This window comes from Phalaenopsis equestris, unplaced genomic scaffold, assembly GCF_001263595.1.
Source record: "Phalaenopsis equestris unplaced genomic scaffold, ASM126359v1 Scaffold000002, whole genome shotgun sequence".
NCBI lineage: Eukaryota > Viridiplantae > Streptophyta > Magnoliopsida > Asparagales > Orchidaceae > Phalaenopsis > Phalaenopsis equestris.
In genome coordinates, this window is record NW_018164444.1 from 76,552,510 (window position 1) to 76,577,411 (window position 24,902).

Below are 24,902 nucleotides of genomic sequence, written 5' to 3' on the forward strand. Positions count from 1 at the left end.
TTGAGTCTAATGTGAGTTAGACCCAACATTTATAGTTGGGTTCAAGTTAGGTTCAAGCGGGACATTACTGCCTGGTATTCAGTCCAGAACAACACAAGAATTAGACTCCTTTTCTCCCCTCAAGTGAAGAGAAGGGATTATTTATAGCCTTGAAAAAGAGGCATTTTTGTCACTTGGATAATAACTCCCGTAACCACCCGATCAAATAACCCACATTTATTCATCTCGTTCATAAAAATAATGTAATGACCTTAATGACCTCAGAATTGGGTGATTGTTGGCTCACTAGATTATGTCAATTTTGGATTTCATTTGACCATACAATTAATGATCAAAATCTTTTAAATATGCTTTAATGACTTGTGCTTTACTTGATCAGACTACGATTAGACTAACTTTGATATCATTGGATTATCTTGTTGAGACAGTCAGTTTGATCATATATCAGAGCTCTACATAATCTTGAATTGGAATTTGGGGATTCATGCTAAATAACAAGAATTCGTTGATAATGCATCAATATATTTTTTTCTGTTTGAAAGTTATCTTAAGAATCATACAGGCAAATGTTTAAGCACCTACAATTTGAGAGATTTGAGAAAATATGGTCCCATTTCGTTCGTGCACTAACGTAAGATAATCATAGAGGTCATCAAGTCATGTGCGAGCTAATTCAAATGTAAACTCTTTTTTTTTTTCATCAATTTTGCATTGAAAATAATGCGAATGATCTTGAATTAAAAAAAAAAAAAACCAAAGAATTACATATATACCACTTAATTTCAATGTTGCTGCATATCTACACCTAAATTTCAAATCCTGCACCTTAACTATGACTGAAAAGGTGTATTCCACATTTTAAAAATTAAAATAATAATATTTATGATGTGAAATGAAAATTTTGAGAATTAAATTTAAAACATAAAAATTCAGAAATTTTATATGTAAATACGTTAGAATTGAGTGGTATGCCTGCAAATTTTGACGTGCGTTCTTTAAATATAACAAAATCATATATATTATTTCAATTATCTTAATAAAATTATTGATTTTATTTTAAATACTCATAAAATAAAAAGTATTTGATTTCATTTTAAATCAAATGCAATAATTTGGAGACTACATAAACATAAAATTTAAATTTGTTAGAATACATTCAAAATTAAAAATTATTCGTGTTTTTATTTCCGACTCCTAATTCTACTGCAGAAGAATGAGCCATCGACACGTGGCAACCGTAACCTGGCCCGTGGCCTTAAAGCCCTCCACCCACCTCCGTTCCGTTTCAGAAAACCAGAAGAACAACCCTAAAAAGAGAAGAAAAATCTCTCGCTGCAATAATTGTTTTTCCTCCTTTTTCTTTCATCTTCTTCTTCCCCGCTCCACTTTTTCATTGTTTCATAATTTCTGAATATCACAGAATTTGACAGAAGAGAGTGAGCACACAGCGGCGGTGCCCGCATCGCAGAATGCTGTCCGCGTTGCGTGCTCACCTCTCTCTCTGTCAGACTGTTTTATCCAGTCATGTTAATTTTCTCTTTACCTTTCTGCACCATCTTTCCATTTTCTCGCAAAACAAAACAAAGAAAAGCTGGAGAAGATGATAAAGAGCATGTGAAGAAGCGGATTTTGTTATGTTTGGATGGTTGGAGCAGTTGGAGTGGCTGTGCCCGGACATATCAGGCACGAATTTCAATTCAATCGGTATTATTACGCTTTTCGAGACGGAGGGTATGAATTTTTATTCGTGCATATCCATTGGCGTGTCTTTTGAGAAGGTAGTCGGTCAGCTGATACTGCAAAGGTACAGTAGAGGTGAGAAGGATAGCAGCAGAGTACTCTTCTGCTCTCTTCCATGTCTAACGAACGGGAAAATTTTGATTTAATTTTCCCCTAACGAACGACCCCAGTCTTCCTTCTTCGATTATTTTTTTATTTTTTTATTTAGTAAAGAAGGTAAAGAAGGCCCGGCTCATCGTAAACCCTAATCTCAAGTCATTGTCCATTCCCTTAAAACAAACCTAAATCATTCTTGCTACTTTCTTTCAGAGGGGATGAAGCTGCTGCTGCATCGGAATGTCTTGTATTGTTTCATGGATCGACCGGTGTAGCAGGTGAGTCGTTTTGCTTATTCTTCTCTGTCTCGTTTATTATTCCATGGAGGCTTTTACTGAGTAATTTATTGATCTTCATTTCCCAACAAAAGTTGATCACCCGATTCTCTAGTAGTCATTTGGGTTTCTATGTTTTAAAGGGCTGGCTGGTTAGAGTTTAGGGTTTGGAGATCTATATTTGAAGTAGAAAATATTTACATTAGGTAATTGATTGAATGCCATGAAATTACATATTCAATTTCTTGCTTGTTTGGAAGTTATGTACTTGATTTACAGTACTATATTTTTGCCTTCTGGTTTATGTTCGTAGGACCTGGATCTAAATTTCTATTCTAATCTTATTTAATATAGATTTAATGCTTGATAGGCATATAATCTATTAAGGTGTACAAAATTGTATTTTTTTTGGAACTATTTTACTCTGAAGGGAATAATTATGTTAATTTATATATATTTTTTATTTTACACAAGGGGTGGTTGGGTGCCGCTGACGGTCTCTTTTTGGCACTGAATGATATGTTGACTAAATTTGAACCAACGACTTGTTCGAAATAGACATATATGATTGTTAAATGAAATTTTTTGTCTTTGTTTGGTGATTAAGGCGAAGGAAAGTAGAGTCTGGTTGGTAATCAGACATTAGTTAAGGGTAGCTAAATCTTGTACGAATCTGATTAAGGTTATTATCGTTGATGTAATCTCTTACGGAACTTAGTCACTTCTTCCTGTTGTGCTGGTTGCTTTATTATTAATTTACTTATTTTTTTTCCACTAGGGACAAAAAACTATATATATATATTCATACAGTCACATAAAATTTATATTTTTTATGAGATTTCCAAATAGAGAAATAACTCATATTTGGTTCCACAAGTGAACATAAGAAAAAAAAAACTTGACTCATGATGGCCTGACTGAAATGATAGTTGCATTCCCTGAAACTTTAATAATTTTCACCCCTAATTTTCAAACTACATTACATCACAGGAACAATTGTACTTTGACATTAGTGGCAGAAGTTATGGCCATAACGTAACAACTTGGAGTGGACTTCATGACTTGCTTCTTTTACTGTTGCATTTTATTGGTATCGTGTCTAAAGTAAGCTAAGTACGTTTTTCCTTCTCTACTTCTAGCCAAGTTGTACTTTTTGAGTATCAAACCTGATGTTGAACAGTAAGGTCGCTCAATACATGTTATTAAGATTTAAGCTAGATGAATTGCATCATAAAAGAGAAACGGTATTATCCAAACCATATCAAATGGAGCTAGTCTAAGAAGAAGAGTATTTTCTAGCACTAGAAATGAGGTTTCTATTATATTCAAAATTATATATGTTGAAGTTGGATTGAGTTTTATCCTCTTCCCAGCTGATGTGGAGTATCAGGCTGTTTTAAAATGAACATAGAAGATCTTCTATGACATAGATTTTATCATGAACCTTCAAAGAGGTTAGTTCATTGTACAAATGGTGAATGATATCAAACTTAGTTGCTTCCACTGCACTGTTTTGCTGACTAGCTTGAGCTTTTTTTTTCTTTTTTTTTTTTTTTTTTTTTTTTTTTTGAGTTGCTAGCTGCTAAATCATTCATTGGATGCTATATGGATTAGGCTAGAGTATCCTTTACTAAGCGTTCGAACTTCTTTGACAATATAAGCTATTTTTTGTTTTTTTCCTCTCTGCATTGATTAGGTCTTTCTCTATGATTTGGTTTTTTAGCAAGTACAATTTTTTTGCGAGAATATTTGTTTCGTTATTGGAAATCATTTTTTTACCTTCTATTTTTTGTTCTTCTTGTTGATTTTGTTTGCGATTATTATTTCACGAATATTGTTATATTGGCATTATAATTTTGTTCAAATTTTAGTTCATTTGAGCCTAAAATGAAGTCCAAAAATTGAGTTATCTAATTAACTCTAGGGATTTTTCTGTTTAGTTTAGTATCAATATTTAGTCAGGTCTCATTGTACATCAAAATTTTGTAATTTTTTGAAGTGTGCAACTCATGAAGTTTTTCATGGATCATGTTCATTACCCTTCAGGATTTTCAGGACATTTTCATCAAACTTCTTTTAAATTGAGCATTATCTTGTTGAGTTAACATTAGCTGAGCCAACTATGTTCAAATTTATTCATCTAAACTCAATTATGACTTGAGTGAGTTGACACATGTTAACTCAATTTTTAATTATTGGTCAAAGGGTCAATTCTTGGTTAATTCTCAACCCATCTATACCGTAAACTTTGCTCATATCAAGTTTTTTAATAGATGTCACATACTTGGTCTTGATGATTCCTTTTGTGAACACATAAAAAGTCACTATATATATATATTAAAGCAATATCAATGATACATGCATCCACACTTTAACACATTTAAATCCTCTACCTTAAGTGTTCTTACAAACATAGTGGCATTTGCGTCTCTTGTCCATTTTCTCATGATCAACATCCTTTTCTAGGTACACATTCTACTCACCTTAATCATACTTTAACTTATAAGATGCTTAATGATCCATACCACTTCAAATCAGCTTGTTATGATTGATGACATTTTTTTATTGGATGTTGTTCTCCCATATACCTCATCACCTATTTCCAAAGCACAATTTTGCCCTTCTTAATAAATTGCATCCCGAAGAGGCTCTCTAAGTCAATATATCAAGAACTCGACTAATCCAAAATTTGTGCAATAACAATTCGTATATAAAAATGATCACTCACTATATTTCAGAATCTTCTTCAAGAAACCGTTGTCGAAAAGAGAAGGCATAGGAAAAAAGCGGATTTGTGAAAAAAGCCTTTTTTTCACTTTTTCACTTTTTTTTTTTTGTGAAGAATCTTTTATTTCTAACATCTTCTCAAATTTAGCATGAGCATTGTTTATGCTTGAATAGTTTGCTACATTGTCACTAAAATTTTTTGATGAAGAGAAGAAAATCAATGACCGTGAAGGGGATTCAGTTTTGCCTAATTACTTTTTTTTATTGATTTATGAGATAAAATATGATTGTCATGAAGTCTTTTATGACAGTTTTTTTTGTAACAACTATTCACCCAAATTTATTATAAAATATTATTTGTGATAGAATAGTTATTGCTAAAATAATATTGATCAAGGAATAGTTGTTTATTATAACAAAATTGCTTTATTGATTTATGACAGTTGTTTGTTATGGAATGATAACAAAATTAAGTTGAGTTAGCAACAAATTTTAGTGACATAAAAGCTAATTTACAAACTAAATATATATCAGTTAATTAAATAATTAAAGGGAAATTTCTATGTAAATAATACATTTTAATATGAATTTTCTGGTAATTTATTGTACGTTGATTATTAGTTTACTTCAATTTTTGGATGCCACGATGTCATAAAACTAGTTTAAATTCAATGCAAATCCCATCATGCTCCAACTATTTCAATGTCGTACATTACAATATGCAACTAGTTTCAAAGCATATATCACCATAACTTTATTATATTGCACGATGCACATAACATCTAGTATCAAAATGTGTTAATATTAGAATTAACATGTTCACCAAACCATTATACAAAGAAACACTAAATTAAATGCATTGAAGTGATTTATTGTCACGACCCGATCCGAAGTTTGAATTAATCAAGGTGAGAACCGACGGTTCGATAATGGAATTAAGTTTTTTATATTTGTAATTCTATCACTGATACCTTAATTAAAAAAAAAATTATTGAAAGTGTCAACTAAAGAAAGTATTTTAATTAATAAATAAAATTACTTTTCTGGTTGTTATCGTATTTGCTCAGCTACTAGTATTCTTCTTATTTAAAAGCTTAAATCTGAAAACAAATATTAAAATAATATAATAGTTATCTAAAATATATCAAGAGCAATTATACTTCTAAATTATAGTAACCCAAAGAAAAGAAAGTAATATGAATGTCGATTTTCATATTATTATAAAAATCTTACAATAATCTAATATAGGTGCCCTTGATATTTAAGGTATGTTTGGGGCAGTTGCAGCTTAATAGTTTATCAATTGGAGCCTAGCTGTCCTAGAAACCTGCTGCTGTGAAACTTGTGCTGGACGCTATATATTTGTTACTTCAAAAGTAGAAATTCACTTTATAATAGTATAAAAATTTAGATATACATCTCATTTAACAACGAGTAGCAAGAGTGCAAAAAAAAAGTAAAAAACTTTTAAAATTATCATTAATATAATGATTATATTGTCTTTAGCATGAAGACGATGTATGTCTCGTGCTACATGGCTTCCAGTGTTGCTTCCATTCATGATCACCGTCGGCAGTGGAATCCGCTGGACTTTTTACCCATTAGAATAAGCCACACTGCTCTGCGATGATCCACAGACAGCTTTAGAACTGTCTCCCGTAGCTATGTGTCTAATGTGACGTTTGTAGTGAAAGTTGTAGTCCGCAGTGGCAGAGCATTCATCGGGAGGTCCCTGAAATTATGGAGCTTATCTTTCCTGCGGCTTACATGAAACAAATCCAAAACAGTTTATTGCTAGAAACACTGTAGGAACAACATTACCCACATGAATTTGCAAAATAGAAATCCAAGCATTTGATTCAATTAAGACGATGCACACTAGAGGATGTCTGATTAAAGTTTCATTACATAAATTTTAAAACCATCAAGGTTTTTTAAAATGAGTGTAACATAAATTTTACTAAATCAAATACAGTTGGGAAATAATCTCAAAAAACCAAGCATAATAATCTTTTCTATTTGGAACCAGCTCATTAAAGCCGGATCCCTCAAAAAACTGATTCAAAATTATAGTTGAACATGGTTCTAGCTACATAACTAGAATATTGGAACAATTACACACATACAATACGATTCTTATGTATTTAAAACGCAACTGTTTCCCAAATGCACTGAACATTCAAGCTGCTCTCTGACATCATGGCAAGAGAATAGCTTAATGAAATTACAATCACAGAAGAACCATCTAAGCCATTCCTAAGCAGTGGCAAGATCACATTATGAATTGATTTCATCTTCATTGGCCAATATTATATAGAGAAGGTCAGAGGGAGAGCAAACATGCAGGGGTAGGGTTAGCCTGAAAGTAATCATCGACAATAGAGAAGGCTCCCGTAGAGTTTTTCGATCTGAGTGCAACAAAAATTATAATAAATCAATAACCATAGGTAAATATTGAGAGACAAGGAAACTTGGCAAACAACCTTCAACACAATTTCTAGAAATAGGAGAATGGAGGCTCAACATAACTTAGATCCATCAAAACGAAGATGCATACGCACACATATTCTCTACTAATGACACATTGATGTTGTTGTTACCCATAGAATCATAGACATTCAAGCGACATAACAATTGCTCAAGAAAACTTGAAAAGGTTATCGAAACACCATGCATGTCCATCAACGTACAATTTAATCATTATTGAACAATCATAAAGAAAATTACAACCAAAGGAAAAAGAGAACTTCAATAGATGAGTTTTATATGAAAAGTAAAGCGCTGCCCTAAACAAAACCTTAAACTAATGAGTTTTCCTTGAAGGTTGAAACATTACACACGTGTATAAACAAAGCATGGAGTTCGACCACATTTATCCTTTGGCATCAATAAACAAATCATTCAACAACTCAATAGAAGAAAGAAAATAAACTTCCTACGTTGTCAAAATTATAAGAAACTATGAACTTTAAGAGCTTGCGTTGCTTGAAGACATATACATGATAATTACCACAATATTCTAGTTCATGACAGCCGCATCCACCTCAAATCCATGCCAATGCCAAGTACGAACCAGGAAATCAGAGCTACACCACTACATACAACATATCCAAAAGCATCCAACGGGCATAAAAAAAAGTTCTTGCCGCTGCTAAGAGGAGGAAGAAGCCATAGGTAGCGTGAGAAACTTGTGAGAAGAGGAGGAAGATGATAGGTAGCATGAGATATGTCGGAGAAGAGGAGGACGACTAGTTATCGTAAGTCGTCGGAGAAAAGGAGAGGGGAGAAGATGTCAACTTTCTGTTCTTTAGCGGGGCACAATGTTTGGGTTTGGGTAATGTAAAAGAGGGCACAGGGGTAAAAAAACGAACAACGAAGCTGGGCTGCACGTACCAGGGCATGTTTTGCATTTGGGTTAAAATAGCGGCGCGTTGCCGCGCCGTAGCTTTGTTGTCGCCCCAAATGCAACCTTGTTAAAATTAAACTTATAATTTGCTATATTTCCTTAAGTGTAATATTTAAATGTAATCTTTAACTTTACTTCTACTTCATGTTGTTAATATTCATATCTGTTTTAGGAGCACCATTTAAACATAATCTAACACACTCCTGACTGATATTATCTCATTGACACAACAGTTTGTAATATAATTTACACGATTGTTCGAGGTGGAAAGATGCCCACTCCTCTTTGATTGATATTCTTTTATTGACAAAACAATTAACAATTTAAACATCACAATTATCTCGGGTGATTGGGTAAAATCTATGCTCATGGGTATTGGGTAAAATCTATGCTCTTGGGTATACTGACATTCTCCATCTGTTCTAAAAGGTGGTATATGTTAAATTTTTATTTGCAGCTCACATTTATTTCAATTACTTATGAGATTTATTTTGATAACTTAAGTTATTTATTTTTATAACTCATGATAACTTAAGATTTATTTTCTTAACTCATAACTTATGTCATAATAAGTGATAAGTTATTTATTTTTATAACTCATGATAACTTAATTTTTTTATTTTCCTAACTCATAACTTATGTCATAATAAATTATAACTTAAGTTATTCATTTTTATAACTCATGAAAATATATGTTATTTAATAATTTATGTCATAACTTATGATATTTATTTTAGTAACTCATGTATCTCCCATAATGAATAGAGGTTGCTAATTTATGTCATTGATTTTAATAATAAAATCAATTAATTTATTAAATTATCATAAATCCTATTAATTAGTAACCTCCTTGATGGATGGTGTCTTCTTGATGAATGATGGTTAAATAAAACATAATTCAGAGAATGAGTCCCCTCTCTTCCTAACACACCTTGTACATTTCCCCCCATCAGAAAGTACAGAAAGTTTCAAGGGATTAAAAAGAGAAACTCCATTTATTCAAGATCAAATTTTTCCAAGATCAAATTTTATTATCATGAATACATGTATGTGTTACTTTATTATAAGTATGTAAAAATTATGAATTTAAAAGATCTTGATTATTTTGTATTTTTATAATTTCTGTCATAAACGTTAAACATGAATTTCTAACATATGATATCAGAGTCTTGATTACTAAATTTATGATTTTTCATATAATTTTATTTATGTTAATTGTATTAAAATTCCACTGTTAATTAAATTTTGAATTTGATCACTAATACCAAAATAAATTGATGCGATTGAAATTATTATTTATTTGATATTTATGTTATGTTTAATATAGGTAAAATTAAATAAATTCAATTACTCATGAGTATGTGATGCATGTTATGAAATAATTTAACATTTTATTGTAAAAATATTAAAATTCATTGATTATAAACTATTTCTAGATCACCCAAAGGTTGATCATTTCTTTTATAATCTTTGAATATAATTGTAACCTATTTATATACTTAGTGAAGGTATGTTTATATTTTCAAAGATAATAGACACATCTAATTTGAGTATAAACAATTACCAATTATATTAAATTTAAGTGGAGCGTCAATTATGTTTATTATTGTGTATTGTTATATCATCCAAAGGAGATTTCAATAAATTATTATTTTTATAATTATTATTTTAATATGATTTTATGTAAATATCTATGTAAGTTTAATGTTTGAAACATTAATGTACGTGCATGTTTTATTTATTTGCAGTAACTACTGTTTCTTTTCATTTTCAAGCTACATTTGTTCAAATTTTCAATGGACTTAATTTCTCAGAAGAGCGTGAGTAAGCCCAGTTTCACCTTAGTGTTCTGGACCTTGATTTGACACTACTCTTAATAATTCTAACAGCGCTGAGCAAATATCTTTCTATAAAGCTCAGGAAAAATCGAACATATTAAACTTAATGTTTATGCGAATGACTTTAACAAACAACATATAGCCAATGAATTTATGAAATTTGCAGAGAATTATTCTCATTCTGACTCTGCTGATAAGTCTCTTGCTAGGACATTATTTAGTACATTAACTAACATGAAATTTGATGGTTCTCGTATTATGCATAAGCATATCGTTGAAATGACGAACATAGCAGCAAGATTCAAGACCCTTGAAATGGATGTGAAGAAAATTTCATTGTGCAATTTATTATTAACTCATTGTTTTCTGAGTATGATCCATTTCACATGAACTAAAACACTATGAAAGATAAGTGAAGTGTGAATAAACTACAATGTATGCTCATTGAAGGGGAAGCAAGACTTAAGAAATAAGCAAATCACTCCATTAATCTCACGGATCATCAAAGAAGAGTTGTAAAAAAACCTGGAAAGAAGAATGAAAATGGAAAGCAAGGACCACTAAAGATTAATGTGTCGTCTGCCCAATTCATAAAGAGGAACATAAAAAAATTAAGTGCTACTTTTTTAGAAGGCCTAGACTCTATCAAAATGAGTGTCAAAAACGCAAAAATTGGTTCAAAAAGAAAGGTGAATCTTATGTTTCTGTATGTTTCGAATCAAATTTGGCGAAAATTCGTTATAATACCTGGTGGATTGATTTTGGTTGTACCACTTATGTTTCTAATATGATATAGTGATTTCTTACAACCCAAATGAAAAGCTTGTTTTCATGGAGAACTGAGTCAAAACACCAGTTGAAATTATTAGAACCTATCAATTGATTTTAGCTACTAGACGTCATTTAAACTTTTTTCAAACACTTTATGTCTCTTCTGTTTTTCGTAATTTGATTTCATTATCTAAACTTGATTCTAGTATATACTCCTTTAAATTTGGAAGTGGTTGTTTCAGTTTGTTTAAAAACAATTATCTCATAGGTTCTAGTATTCTTTGTGATGATCTATATAAGCTTAAACTTGATAAACTTTTAGCTGAAACTGATGACTTTGCATCATGATATTAGTATTAAACGTGGTTTTATGAATGAAATTTCAACTTATTTGTGACATAAACGTTTAAGTCATATATCCAAAGAAATAATTGAAAGATTAGTAAAAAATAAAATCATTAATGAATTAGATTTTACTGATCTTAGTATTTGTGTGGATTGCACACACTTAGGGTCTGTTTGGCACAGCTGCAGCTGTGCTGACCTAAAAATCTACTGCGGGGAAGCTGACTGTCTGTTTGGTACAGCTGTGCGAAAACATTTGTGGGGCAACTGTTTATGGAGAAATGACCATGTTGCCATTGTTTTGTAAAACTCTTTAAAAATGGTTATGTATTATGTGAGGTAGTATCACAAACCTGGACACATACAACTTTCTAGTTATATAACACCTCATTATTTAGCAGCACATCAATACAGTTTTACACTTGTTCTAATTTTCTTTACTTTGCATTGTGTAACAACCAAAAAGTTTTGAAGCATGAAGAGCAATGTTTGTAAATGCTCTAACCTTCAACAATAACTCCTTGTAATTGCTTAACAAGTAAAACCCAAAAAAGAAGAAGTTAATCCCATTTACAAGTATCCATACAGGTGTGGTTCTTTCCGTCACCGACAAAAACCATCGCCAAATCAGAAAATTGCAGCAGACCCCACGGAAAACCGCTACCAAATCATACCTAGAACAAATCTATGGGGTAGGGCCAAAATTTCTTACCCTTCTTTACGACATCACGAGAACAGGAAGAGAAGGAGGAGAAGAGGAGCAAGACGATCAGGAACTGTCACCGGCCAGAGAAGACTGGGGGAGGAGAGAAGATTATGTGTTCTTCTCTTTCGCGGGATACATGTTAGGGCTTTATAAAAGGGGCATGGAGGTAAAATCTGTGTCGACGAAGCTAGGCCGCAGATAAGTATTGGATGTCCGTTTTTCCTACAAATCGTGGGAAGCGGCAGGGAGGCCGCTGAACCAAACTGCAAAAAAAAAAAAAAAATACACGGTCATATGTTGCGCTGTGGCGAGACTATCTAACCAAACACGCCCTTAGAAAAGCCGTCACAAGAAGCACACAACTCCTTAAAATTATACACACTGATATTTGTGTATTTTTTGTTGTTCCATCTTTTGGTGGAGAGATATATTTTTATCACTTTTATTTATGTTTCTTCACGTTATGGGTATGTCTACTTATTACATTAAAAATCTTAAGCTACAGATTACTTAAAGGTGTACATAACTTAGGTTGAGAGACAATTAGCAGAAAAGTGAAAATTATCAGGTCTGATAAAAACGGTGAATATTATGGAAGTTACAATTAATTTAGACAATGTCGAGGTCTATTTGCTAAATTCTTTCAAACTAATAACATATGTGTTCAATACATAGACACAAACACCACAACAAAATGATGTTTAAGAAAGGAAAAATTGTACTTTAATGGAAATGGTCAGGAGTATGATGAGTAATTTTTCTTTACCCTCATCATTGTGGATGCATGTCTTAAAAACTGCTGCATATTTGTTAAACAGGATTCCTAGTAAGACAGTTCCAAATACTCCTTTCGAACTGTAGACAAGAAGGAAATCTAGTTTAAGGCATCTCTATGTTTGGGGTTGTCCGACATAAGTAAGGATACATAATTCACATAAAAAGAAACTAGACCAAGAACAATCAGTGATTTCTTCATTGGTTATCCAGAAAAATCTAAAGGGTATAGATTTTATTGTCCTAACCATAATCAAGAATCATTGAAGTGGGAAATGCTATGTTAATTGAAAATAATGAAGTTATTGGGGGTTTGGAACCACGTAAGATGGAGATCCAAGAAATTAGTGTTCAAGTTCCTTTACCCAAAATTTTTTCTTAAGTTGTTATTCCTACAATTGTTGAATAATTTGACAACTTACAGAAACAACAAATAAACGATCAAACACTCTACAATGAAACTGCCATTAATGAACCTGCATTAGATTAACCATATGAAGTAGCACCTATAAAGTCTCAAAGACAAAAATGACCAGCTTTTTCTGATGATTATGTGGTTTAGCTACACGAGTCTGAATTTGACTTGTGAGTCAATGAAGATCCAGTTACATTTTGACAAACAATTAGATGCAATGAAAGATGAGTTGAAATCGATGGATCACAACAGAGTTTAGGATATTGTTGAATTGCCTGAAGGTTGTAAATGAGTCTTTAAGACTAAGCGTGACTTGAATGACAATATTGAACGATATAAAACCGGACTTGTTGTCAAAGATTTCACTCAGAAATATGATATCGACTATAAAAAAATATTTTCTTTAGGATCCAAGAAAGATTCATTTAGAATTATCATGACACTAATAGTTCATTTTGATTTGGAGTTACATCAAATGGATGTGAAAATTGACTTTCTAAATAAGAATTTAGATGAAGAGATCTACATGAGTCAACCTAAAAGATTTTTGGTTAAAGAAAATAAACACATGGTTTTATGATTCAAAGCAAGCATCTTGGAAATGGTATCGAAATTTAATCAAGAGATTACTTATTTTGATTTTAAAGATAATATTGTAGATCAATTTATTTGTCATAAAGTCGGTGAGAATAAAATTATCATCCTTATGATTTTTGTCGATTACATTATACTAGCAAACATTGATATACACAGTGCATGAAAATAAGATACTTTTTAAGATATTTGAAATGAAATATCTTAAGAATGCAACTTTGTTTCATGTATAGAAATTCATCTAGTTTATAATCGTGTTATTGGTTAATCACAATCGACATATATCGATAAAGTGCATAGTACATTTGTCATGAAAGATTGTTTACTAGGAGATACACCCATTGCTAAGGGCAATAAATTTAATATGTTTCCATGCCTAAGAATTGATCATGAAAAGAAAGAGATGGAAAAGATCCCTTTTGTACCTGTAGTAGGGAGTCTTATGAATGCTCAAGTTTGTATGCGTTCGGATATTACGTGCATTGTTGGAATGCTTGCAGATATTTAAGTAGCACAGGAATGAATCATTGGATTGCAGTAAAGCGCGTTATCTGATATTGAAAGAGAACAAAAAAATTTATGCTCACAAATCAAAGATCTAATCATTTTGTGATCATGGGGTATTTTGACTTTGATTTTACTCGTTGCCTCGATAGTGGAAGATCCACTTCAGACTCTATTTTTATATGAGCTAGAGGTGTTGTGTTTTAGAAGAGTGTGAGAAACCACTAATTGCTTCCTCTATAATGAAAGCAAAATTCAAATATTGTATTAGGCATCAAATGAAGGAATATGCTTGTGGAATTTTATCATCGAACTATATATTATTGTCAATATTGACAACTATTAAAATTAAATTGTGATAATTGAACCGCCAAGTTTTATTCAAATAACAACAGAAGTTCATCAAAATCATAACATGTTGACATAAAGTTTCTTATTGTAATAGAAAGAGTTCAAAATTCTCAAATGTCGATTGAACTTCTAAGGACAAATTTTATAATTGCGGATCCACTTACTAAAGGTTTATCACCTAAAGTATTTCATGAGTAGTAGCTCACATAGCTGTGGTTTATTTGGATGATATACTAGTACAATATGAGTTAATGTTGTTCAATTATTATGGCATGTCTTGCGATCAAATTAAAGGATTGTTATTTTTTTATCATTTGAAAATTGAAGTAGTTGAATAGTTTTAATAGTTGAAATTTTGTTGAGAGCTCTTTTTGCTATAAGACAGGTTGGAACATGATATAGACATCATGTATGTAAATAAGATATTCTTTTTAAGAAATTTGAAATGAAAGATCTTAAGAATGCATCCTTTTTGTTATGTATACAAATTCATCCAGTTTATAATCGTGCTATTGCTTAATATATCGATAAAGTGCATAGTACATTTGTCATGAAAGATTGTGTACTAGGAGATACACCCATTGCTAAGGGTAATAAATTCAATATGTTTCCATGCCTAAGAATTGATCATGAAAAGAATGAGATGGAAAAGATCCCTTTTGCACCTATAGGGCAGTCTTATGTATGCTCAAGTTTCTATGCGTTTGGATATTACGTACATTGTTGGAATGATTGCAGATATTTAAGTAGCACGAGAATGAATCATTGGATTGCAGTAAAGCGGGTTATCTGATATTGAAAGAAAACAAAAAAAAATTATGCGCACATATCAAAGATCGGATCATTTTGTGATCATGTGGTATTTTGACTTTGATTTTACTAGTTGCCTCGATAGTGGAAGATCCACTTCAGGCTCTATTTTTATATTAGCTAGAGGTGTTGTGTTTTAGAAGAGTGTAAGAAACCACTAATTACTTCCTCTATAATGAAAGAAAAATTCAAATTACATATGCTTGTGGAATTTTATCACCGGGCTATATATTATTGTCAGTATTGATAGCTATTAAAATTAAATAATAGAACCGGTAAGTTTTATTCAAATAACAACAGAAGTTCATCAACATCAAAACATATTAACATAAAGTTTCTTGTTGTAATAGAAAGAGTTCAGACTTCTCAAATGTCAAGTGAACTTCCAAGGACAAATTTTATGATTGCGGATCCACTTACTAAAGATTTATCATCTAAAGTATTTCATGAGTTGTAGCTCACATAGCTGTGGTTTATTTCCTACAAGAGTTGAGTAAAATGAGAAACTCTCACTTCCTTGAGAATGTTGCCTTAAACCTAGAAGATGGAATAACTCTCACTTATTTTATTCAATGGATTCAAGTACACTTCCAGTTATATTTCTTGATGATTTGACATGTGATCTATATATAAAATGAATTATTTTCATTTTCTCTATTATTTCCAACAAACTTGCCTCCCCAAGGGGTGCTTGAAAAAGATATACAACAACAACAACAACAAAGCTTTGATCTCACTACGTGGGGTCGGCTACATGAATCCTTTTTCTCCATTGCGTCCTATTTAGTATCATATTTTCATTTAGTTCTAATAAATTAAGATCATTTTTAATACAATAAGCCCAAGTCTTTCTAGGTATATCTTTGTCTTTCTTAACACAAGTCGAATCTAAAACATCTACTCTCCTAATCGGATCATTAGATGGTCGACGTTCAATGTGACCAAACCATCTAAGACGACTTTCTCTAATTTTGTCTGTCACGGGAGCTACACTAACCCTATCACGAATATATTCATTCCGCATTTTGTCTCTAAGTGTAAAGCCACTCATCCACCTAATCATTCTCATCTCGGCAACACTTAACTTATTATTATGCTTCTCTTTTAAAGGCCAACATTCAGTGTCATAGAGCATTGCAGGTCTCACCACCGTCTTATAAAATTTTCCTTTCAGTCTTAGCGGTACTTCTCTATCACACAAAAGACCCGAAGCATTCCTCCACTTCAACCAACCAACTTGAATTCCACTATTAACATCCCCATTTATATCACCATCGCTTTGGACAACGGACCCAAGATATCTAAATCGTTCACACCTTTTAATAATTTGATCACCCAAAATCACACTTCTGTCACTAGAGCTATTACTACTAAAATTACATTTCATGTATTCAGTTTTACTTCTACTTAAACGAAGGCCTTTAGACTCCAAAGTAGACCTCCATAATTCAAGTTTTTCCTGGGCTTTTTCTCTCGTTTTATCCACGAGAAGAATAAATTCAACATATAATTTTTAAAAAAGTTTGTCACACTTTGAAATGCACGTCTAATTTTTATATTTGTTTTATCACATTTTTGACTATATGAAACGCATCTTTAAAGTTTCTTTAAACACTTCTGGGCTCGTAATCGGCCATCCCTGTGTCAATTGTTCTATCACATGTGCTTTATCATTCTCTGCATCGAATACTACAATTTCAAAAGCTCCATCCTTACAGTTTCATCCATCAAATGTACGGAAGGGATCATGATAACTAATCGTTTTTGAACTCAGGTATATTTTGACGATAAAAACTAATGCCGGCTTTGAAGTCGCACATTGTAGAAGCTGATGAATTTTGACATTATTTGACCTTTGCTTGTTATACTTCGTGTTTAAGCTTATTTCTGGCTATGCTATTCAAAAAGTTTTTTCCCTGCTGAGTTTATTACTGTATGTTTGTGGATCATATTTTTATTTTTATGGATTATATCTGCTTGACTTGTGGTTGACTTGTTTTTTGTCAGCTGTCGATTGGGCTCAGGGAAGTCTGAAATATTACTTTGTTATACATAAGAGTTTTTTCTAGTTTTCAAAAGCACGGTTTGTTGAGGTTTATATTGTGCAAGACTATGGCCATAATTTTAGCCTTGTGATCAAACGTCGACACATAACATCCCAGAATGCAAACATTTTCGTTAGTCCCGTAGTAATTAGTTGGAGTTACGTTTAAAATTATTTCAAGATGAGTCATCACAATAGCCTTTTCTGATTTTGATACTGCTCACACTCGATCTGATGGTGAAATTAAAAAAATTATTATTAATTTTAATTTTAAAATAAAGTGCCATTAATAACTAAAAATTAAATTAATCAAAAATAAATTTATTTTATTTTGTTAGGTGTCTTCTCTGTGTAAACATTTTTTTTCTCTTGCTCGTCTTCTATTTACAAGTTTAAATATGAAATTTTTTAAATCAATGTGTTGCGTTCTCAATGCAGTAATTATACTTGAAACTATAATAACTCAATGAGAAGAAAACAATATATATACTGATTTTTTTTTTATTATGTTATATAAAATTATATAGTAAGATTAGTGAGATATGCTCATATAAGGGCACTTTTTTTTATTTTTTCATTAATCATTTTTATTTTCTTTCAAGTTTAATCTTTAAACTTTTAGAGCACTTCTTGCTATTAATTTATACATTTGTCTCAATAGCACCGTTTAAACATAACATACCTTGACTGATATGTATCCCATCGGCACAACGAGGCACAAATTAGGTCTACTGTTGTTTTAGGTGAAAATGTATCTATTCACCCCCTCGTGGATATGTTCATGTCGGAGTCACTACTCATGTTCTAAATTTCATGATTGCTTGCGGAGACAGCAAAGCAGTTGCACCCGTGAATACATTAGCTTTCCCAGTTAGTTCCATAGTGGAAAAACATCTTTTATCATCATGCACATACATGCAATTTATATATATGATATGCATATTTCATTATTAATGGCATCTATTCTTTTATTATGAGGCAATTTATATGTATTTACCAATGAAGAAATGCACTTCTAATCAAATCTAAAGGTCTGGTAATAATCTAATTATCTTCAAGTAAAATTTTTACGCAATTATTTACTTACATATTTCATGTCTAATGATAGGGACAATCAGTTATAGTTTAAAATTCATTAGCCATAGATCTAAATATGAAAAATTGAAATCAAGAATGTACTCATAAGTAAGAAACATTACTATAATTTAGAAATATAATTACTCTTCTTAAATTCTTTTTTTTCCTCTTTACAAATTCTCTAATCACAAATCTTCTAATGTATCAAATGTTCTTCAATCTAATGAATCAAATGTTCTTCAATCCTTCCCTAAATTTATAATTCTGAATTTAAGAACAAAATTTTCAATGAGAATAATTATGTAAAAAGGATAATCTCTAATCCTTGCCTCATTTTCTCTTTTTATTTTGCAGTCACTTATCTCGATCTCCCGTCATTTAATTGGATGGCTTATCTAATCATATCAATGATTAGATAAGAAGTTCAGATTTGAACTAGGAGTGTAATCAATGTAAGGGTTTTGTGTTTTATTGTTTATGCAATTTATTTTTATATGTTATTATGTTAATATTTAAGTTTATGAATTTATAATCAGTGATTTGAATTTAAAATTATTCTCTAAAATTTTTATATGAAAATTTAAATTTCATTTGAATTTTTAGCTCGTTTAAATCTCTATTCACTTGTCATAGACAAAGCAAGTGTATATCAAGTTCAAACATTGTAAAAGGTAAAAAATTAAGCTTGAAAAATGTATGGAAGCTCGACACAAGCTCAAGTTCAACCTGAAAAACTTAAAATTATACTAATTCAAGTCCGAACAATGATATATTTGGCTCGGCTCTGCCCGATTATAGCCCTATTCAGAAGACGGTTATTCAATGTTAGCCGCTCGCACTGCTAGTTTCCTTGAAGTGAATTGATAAGTTTTCATCAGCAACTGCTATTTCACTCTTTTCAATATTTTTTTTAAACTAATCATTTTTGAAATTTTGTTGTGCTTATGCTAGTGTCCAAGCATGAACTCACATTTTACTATGTGCATGTTTTCCAGACGGAAATGTGCATAAAACATTTGAATTCTACGAGTTTTTATCCATTAGAATTTTCTTTGTAGAAATTTCCGGTTATCTTGTTTCTATAGAAGATGCGATGCTTTTCATGTATAATTTCGCAGTTCAGTTATACTTGCTTAAAAATAAACTAAAAGAATGTCGGTAGCATTATGCTCCAGAGAGCAGTGCCTTTATGGAACAATTATTTCTCACTGCCGCTAACAGGATGATTCTCTTGCAGGCATAGATTCTATAATGTAACTATTTGCTAATTTTGCTTTTCATTTTGCATGCTTCTATCTTTATTGTAGACCTTTCTTTTCCCATTATTTACATTAAATGGTTATATATAAAAGAATGGACAAAATCGAGAGGTGCGGTCCGTATAATCTTTAATTTGTAGGGATTGAAGTCCTTTGCACTGACGAACGATTCCATTTGTGAAACGAGCATCCAAAAATAAAGACTAACGATTCACAGAATGTAGGACTTTTAAAAGTTGGGCTTATAACCTGATATTATATTATAGATCACCAAAACCATCAAAGAGCAACCAAGCAAAAAGACCAGTGAAGCATTTAGTGATTAACTAGAATAAAAAAAAGCCAAATACGGTAGCTCAATGGATAGATAACAAACTTAAAGACTAAAATAGATATAATAATTATAAAATAAATTCACTAGCTGTTTCGATGGTTTCATCTTTCTTTGACTTTATATGGGAGAGGCAGAAGGGGAAGCAGAAGTAGAGCGAGGTGAGTGCAAGAAGTAGAGAGAGGGAGATGGAGATAAAGAGCGAGCGAGGAGGAAGAAGAATCCGACGGGTGTCTCGCATGCAACATAGTCAAGCGCAAGAAGTATCACGCTCAAGAGATGAAGTCAAGGTTGTGTGAGGAGGGAAAAAGTATTACGTTCGGCGTTAGGACGTTAAATTACGTCGGAACGCCAATAGCAACTTCAGACGTTGCCGGACACCGCTTGCCCCACAAAAGTTAGAAAAAAAAATCAAAATTAACCCGAACCCGACCTGAGAAATTATTACTGCAAGTATTTTGATATTTATCGCGCGTGTCCAGGCGAGAGAAATTGAACATTTATATGAATTTAGAGTTAAAGATATAGGAGCCGGAAAAAAAAATGGTTTTAAAATTCTAAAGAAAAATTTTGAAGACGAAGAAAATTAAAATAGAAGTTTGAAGGCAAAGTAGATATTCAATGATGGATAATTAATAGAATACCAGTGATTTCTTTATTTTAAATCATGTAGTCTTCAATTTAGAAAGCATCGTTGAAAACCACCTCAGAGTTATTACAATATTTTCAGATGCAAAACTAAGTAGTTGTTTTATGTTATAATTTGGTTATTTTAGTCTGGGTGATTTTTTTTTAATGTATACTTATGACAATATGCTAAGTCATTCCCACTCTTCCTAAAAAAATACGGTATTTATCTATTACATAAACTTAAGACATTTTTTATAACATGCTAATATACCTTTTTTCGAAAGATTTTAGACCTTCGGGGATGTTTATGAACCAAAAAACTAAAGATAAAAATGTTAATTTAACCAAAAGCTGAAGGAACTACTTTATTTTATTTTAGGTTAGTTTTTATAAGAAAAAATTATTCTAGGCAATTATTGTTCAAGAAAGCACTTGTGTATTGTCTCATTCATGAAGAGACTTAGAATTAACAATCACAGATTGAGTACATCAGTGTCTATGTTGTATTAGGTTAGGTTACGTTTCCTTAGAAATGTTAAGACTTTTCACAATCTTTGCACTTAATGGTAGATGTGTATGAACCAAACTCTAAAGAAAAATCTTGTTTTTACTTTAACCGAACGGTGAAGTCAGTATTTTGTTATATTTAATATTTTATGTGATGAGAAAATTTTCATTTTAGGCAATTTTGGTTCTAGAAAGCACATGTGTATTGTGTCGATAATGAAAGGAAAGTAAGAATGAACAAACTTTAAAAGCTGAAATAGGTGTTATATGTTGTTCTGGGTTACATTTCCTTAGAAATATTCTAGTATTTTTAGAAATTTTCTCATATTTTTATAGTCTTTGAACTTATTTGTAGATTTGTCTAGAACTCTGAAAAAAAATCTTATATTTAGTAGAAATGAAAGGTGGCATCATTATTTTATGATATTTAAGGTTTGTTTTGTTCAGAGAACTTTTGATTGTAGGAAAATCATATTCATTTTTACACCTGATATTTGATGTGTTTATAATATTTGTACTTAATTATATATATGTAATCTTTTAATTATGTTTTAGGAAGATTTTTTATCTTGTCATAAGGTAACATAAATAGATTTGTAATCCTAAACTTTGAAGAAAACTTCTAAATGAAGTCTGATAGCTGATATAATCTTTTATTATGTTTGATGTGGAGTTTTTAATAATAATGTTGAGTTTATTTTGCATGTAATATTGAATTTTAAATGTGCAAAATATGCTTGTATGCCATAATGATGCAACTCATTTTCATGATGAACATATTGTAGACAAACTGCTTGCTATCATTGCTCACATTGAAAATGAGGCTTATGATTTGTGTTGTAGTTATGCATACGACATTGAATTTAGTGTGACGAAAAACCATGTCCTTGACCAAATTCCAAAATATAAAATCAAAAGATTATTTTTTTTTCTCTATGTCTGAATTCAAGAGGGATTAAACATAATAGAACAGATAAAAATTCAAACACAAGGGATGTTTAGCAATGATTACATATGAAGTAAACCTTGATGACAATTGAAAGATAAAAATATTTATAGTCACAATCATCTATTAGCAAAGCCAGGTGATCGACAACTTTTGAGTACGGCCGAGGAATCAATGAAGGTAAAGGAGAATTTTGGAGGTCGATGGCAGAAGCGGGATTTGAAGCTACTGATGCGTTCAACTCGCTTGCTATAGAAGTTGGCGACATTGAATGAATGAGATTAAAAGATATTCATTTAATTTAATCCAAACAGATTGAATGAAAATGATTGAAAATTGTGATAGTAATTCTCCCATGCAATTATTCATGGAGAGACGAACTGAAGATATCATGTTTATGTGGCATGTTCAAATTGATGATTTCAGCACGCTAAAGAGTTCTCTTTGGAGTGATGACATGACAAGCGTTAATTACCATTATTTTGGGGATGTGATAATTTTTTACACAAGTTAACATCTTAATAAGTCTAATTTAGTATGCCCACCTCTTGCTGGAATCAACCATCATTGACAAAACATTCAAGTCGGAGTATCCTTTTTATCAGATCAGACAATTGAATCATTCAAGTTGTTATTTAGAGCATTTCTCTGTATAATGGATGAAAAATATCATTTAACAATATTCAATGATCAAGATCAAACAATCATAAAAGCCATTAAAGTGGAATTGCCCCGACCTTATCAATGATAAAAGCCATTCAATGATCAAGATCAAACAAAGATACTCTTGGAACTTATGTTAGTATTGTGAGCAGTTTCATGCATGTTTCAAGAAGGAATTGTTAGTAGACTGTGAAGAATATTTTGAGGTATATGAAGGGTATGGTTGATGTCGGATTGGATTGTGAAAATAAATATTTATTATTAAGTTGTTTGTAGGCTATATACTAATTCAGACGATACGGTTGATAAGAATAGAAATAAGTCTACAACTAGCTATTTATTCATATTGGTCGAAGGTTCAGTCAGTTGAAGATTGATTCTAGCAAGATATTTAATCAGTTGGAGATCAATTCTTCAGTGAACCATTGCTTTGTTTACTATGGGGGTTGAGTACATCGCAGTCAAATAGACGATGAGGGAAGCGATATGGATGCAGTGTCTACTAAATGACTTGAGAGTTGATTAGGAGTCTCTAAGAGTGTTATGTGACAGTCAAGTGCGATATTCTTGCCAAATTTCTAGTTAATCATGCTTATACCAAGTTCATTGATGGGAGTACTATATTGTTCGGGACTTAATGAATCGTGACAATGCACTATTAAAGAAGATAGATATGAAGAAGAATACAACGAACAAGCTCATAAAAATACTACCAGTCCAGAAGGTTATTTGCTATAAAATTTTGATGTACATGCGAGCTCATAATTGATTGCATATTCACGCATTTTGAATAACTACGTGAAGCTTAATCTTTTTGGTAGAGGGACATGTAAGTAATCATCTTGGTGCAATTGTTGTGTTGGAGCTCATTCTAATTCTATCTAGAAGTGTGAGATGAGGTGTAGATTGTTATGAATATTATTAAAATCTAATGATTGTAAATCAAGAAGTGTTTTTATTAGAAAGATTAATATTATGTAACCTAATTTAGGGAGAACAAATTATATGATTTTTCTATATTATAAAATCTATTTTGAGGAGACTGATTATATGATATTACATGTATTTGAAATATTCCTAATTTGTATACAAAAATCCTCTTCCATGAATGAGGGATTATGCAGGATAAGGGTGTGTTGACAAGTAACTCTAATTCAGATGAAATAACCTCTTTCTGTGGATATAGGCGGGTTTGTGCCGAATCACATAAGTCACTGTGTGTTTGGTTGTTCTATGGATTTATGTGAATTTTCTTTTCGTCTTGTTTTGCATAACAAAGTTTGTATTTATACAAAAATGAAGTATTAGCATTGAAATTGAATCTTTAGTGCAATTAGGTAAGAAAAGTAATCATATAATAGGATTTTTTTATCAGATCAATGATGTCTAGAATTGATAAAATCTTCGAATATAATAAAATGAATTCTTTTTTATATTTTTAATGTTGGATATGTCAATTTATTTCATATATTTTTCTAGTAATTATTACAAATTTGTGGTGATAATCACATTCTTATTTGAATTATAATCAAATACTGTTCCTCCTAAATTGAACTCCTAAACTTAGGCTAACTTGAATAAGTTTTTTGTGGTTTAGTGGTAACTATAATTGATAATATTAGATTTGTGATTTGAATATAACACATTGGAGTGAAGTTGTTTTGGTAAAATATATTTTTCTATTAACTATTAAAAATAAATGGTGATAATCACCTCCTTATTTAAATTATAATAAAATAATATTCCTCCTAAATTGAACACCTAAACAGAAGCTAACTTGAATGAGTGTTGTTGGTTTAGTAATAACTATTAATTGATAATATTTGATTTGTTATTCAATTATGACATCAATTGAGTGAAGTTATAGTTCTTACAAATTCATATTTGTATTTTTATAGATATATTTATTTGGTGATCACAAAAAAGTATATTTTCTTGGTGTCATCGGAGTGTCATGATTAATATATATGTTAAAAAGGAATGGTCAGAGGCTATTTATGAGCCTCCAATTACTCCTAATGTATTTAACAATTCGAGTGCCACCTTCTTAAGGCCGATTGTGTCAGAGGGGATTCGAACCCCCAACCCGAGGG

At 31.3% G+C, this 24,902-nt stretch overlaps 1 long non-coding RNA gene across 5 annotated transcripts in view; it reads left to right on the top strand.

The window, feature by feature from the left end:
* The first annotated feature begins 1,292 nt into the window (after window positions 1-1,292).
* LOC110039328 overlaps window positions 1,293-24,902 on the top strand; it is a 47,610-nt gene continuing 24,000 nt past the window's right edge. For 3 of the 5 annotated variants that reach the window (XR_002295504.1, XR_002295506.1, XR_002295507.1), the window contains exons 1-4: window positions 1,293-1,815; window positions 2,050-2,114; window positions 3,102-3,224; window positions 18,828-18,925. This is a non-coding gene — a long non-coding RNA (uncharacterized LOC110039328). Of the gene's footprint in view, window positions 1,957-2,049; window positions 2,115-3,101; window positions 3,225-18,827; window positions 18,926-24,902 lie in introns of all 5 variants that reach the window. The other 2 variants (XR_002295505.1, XR_002295508.1) reach the window with 2 other exon arrangements.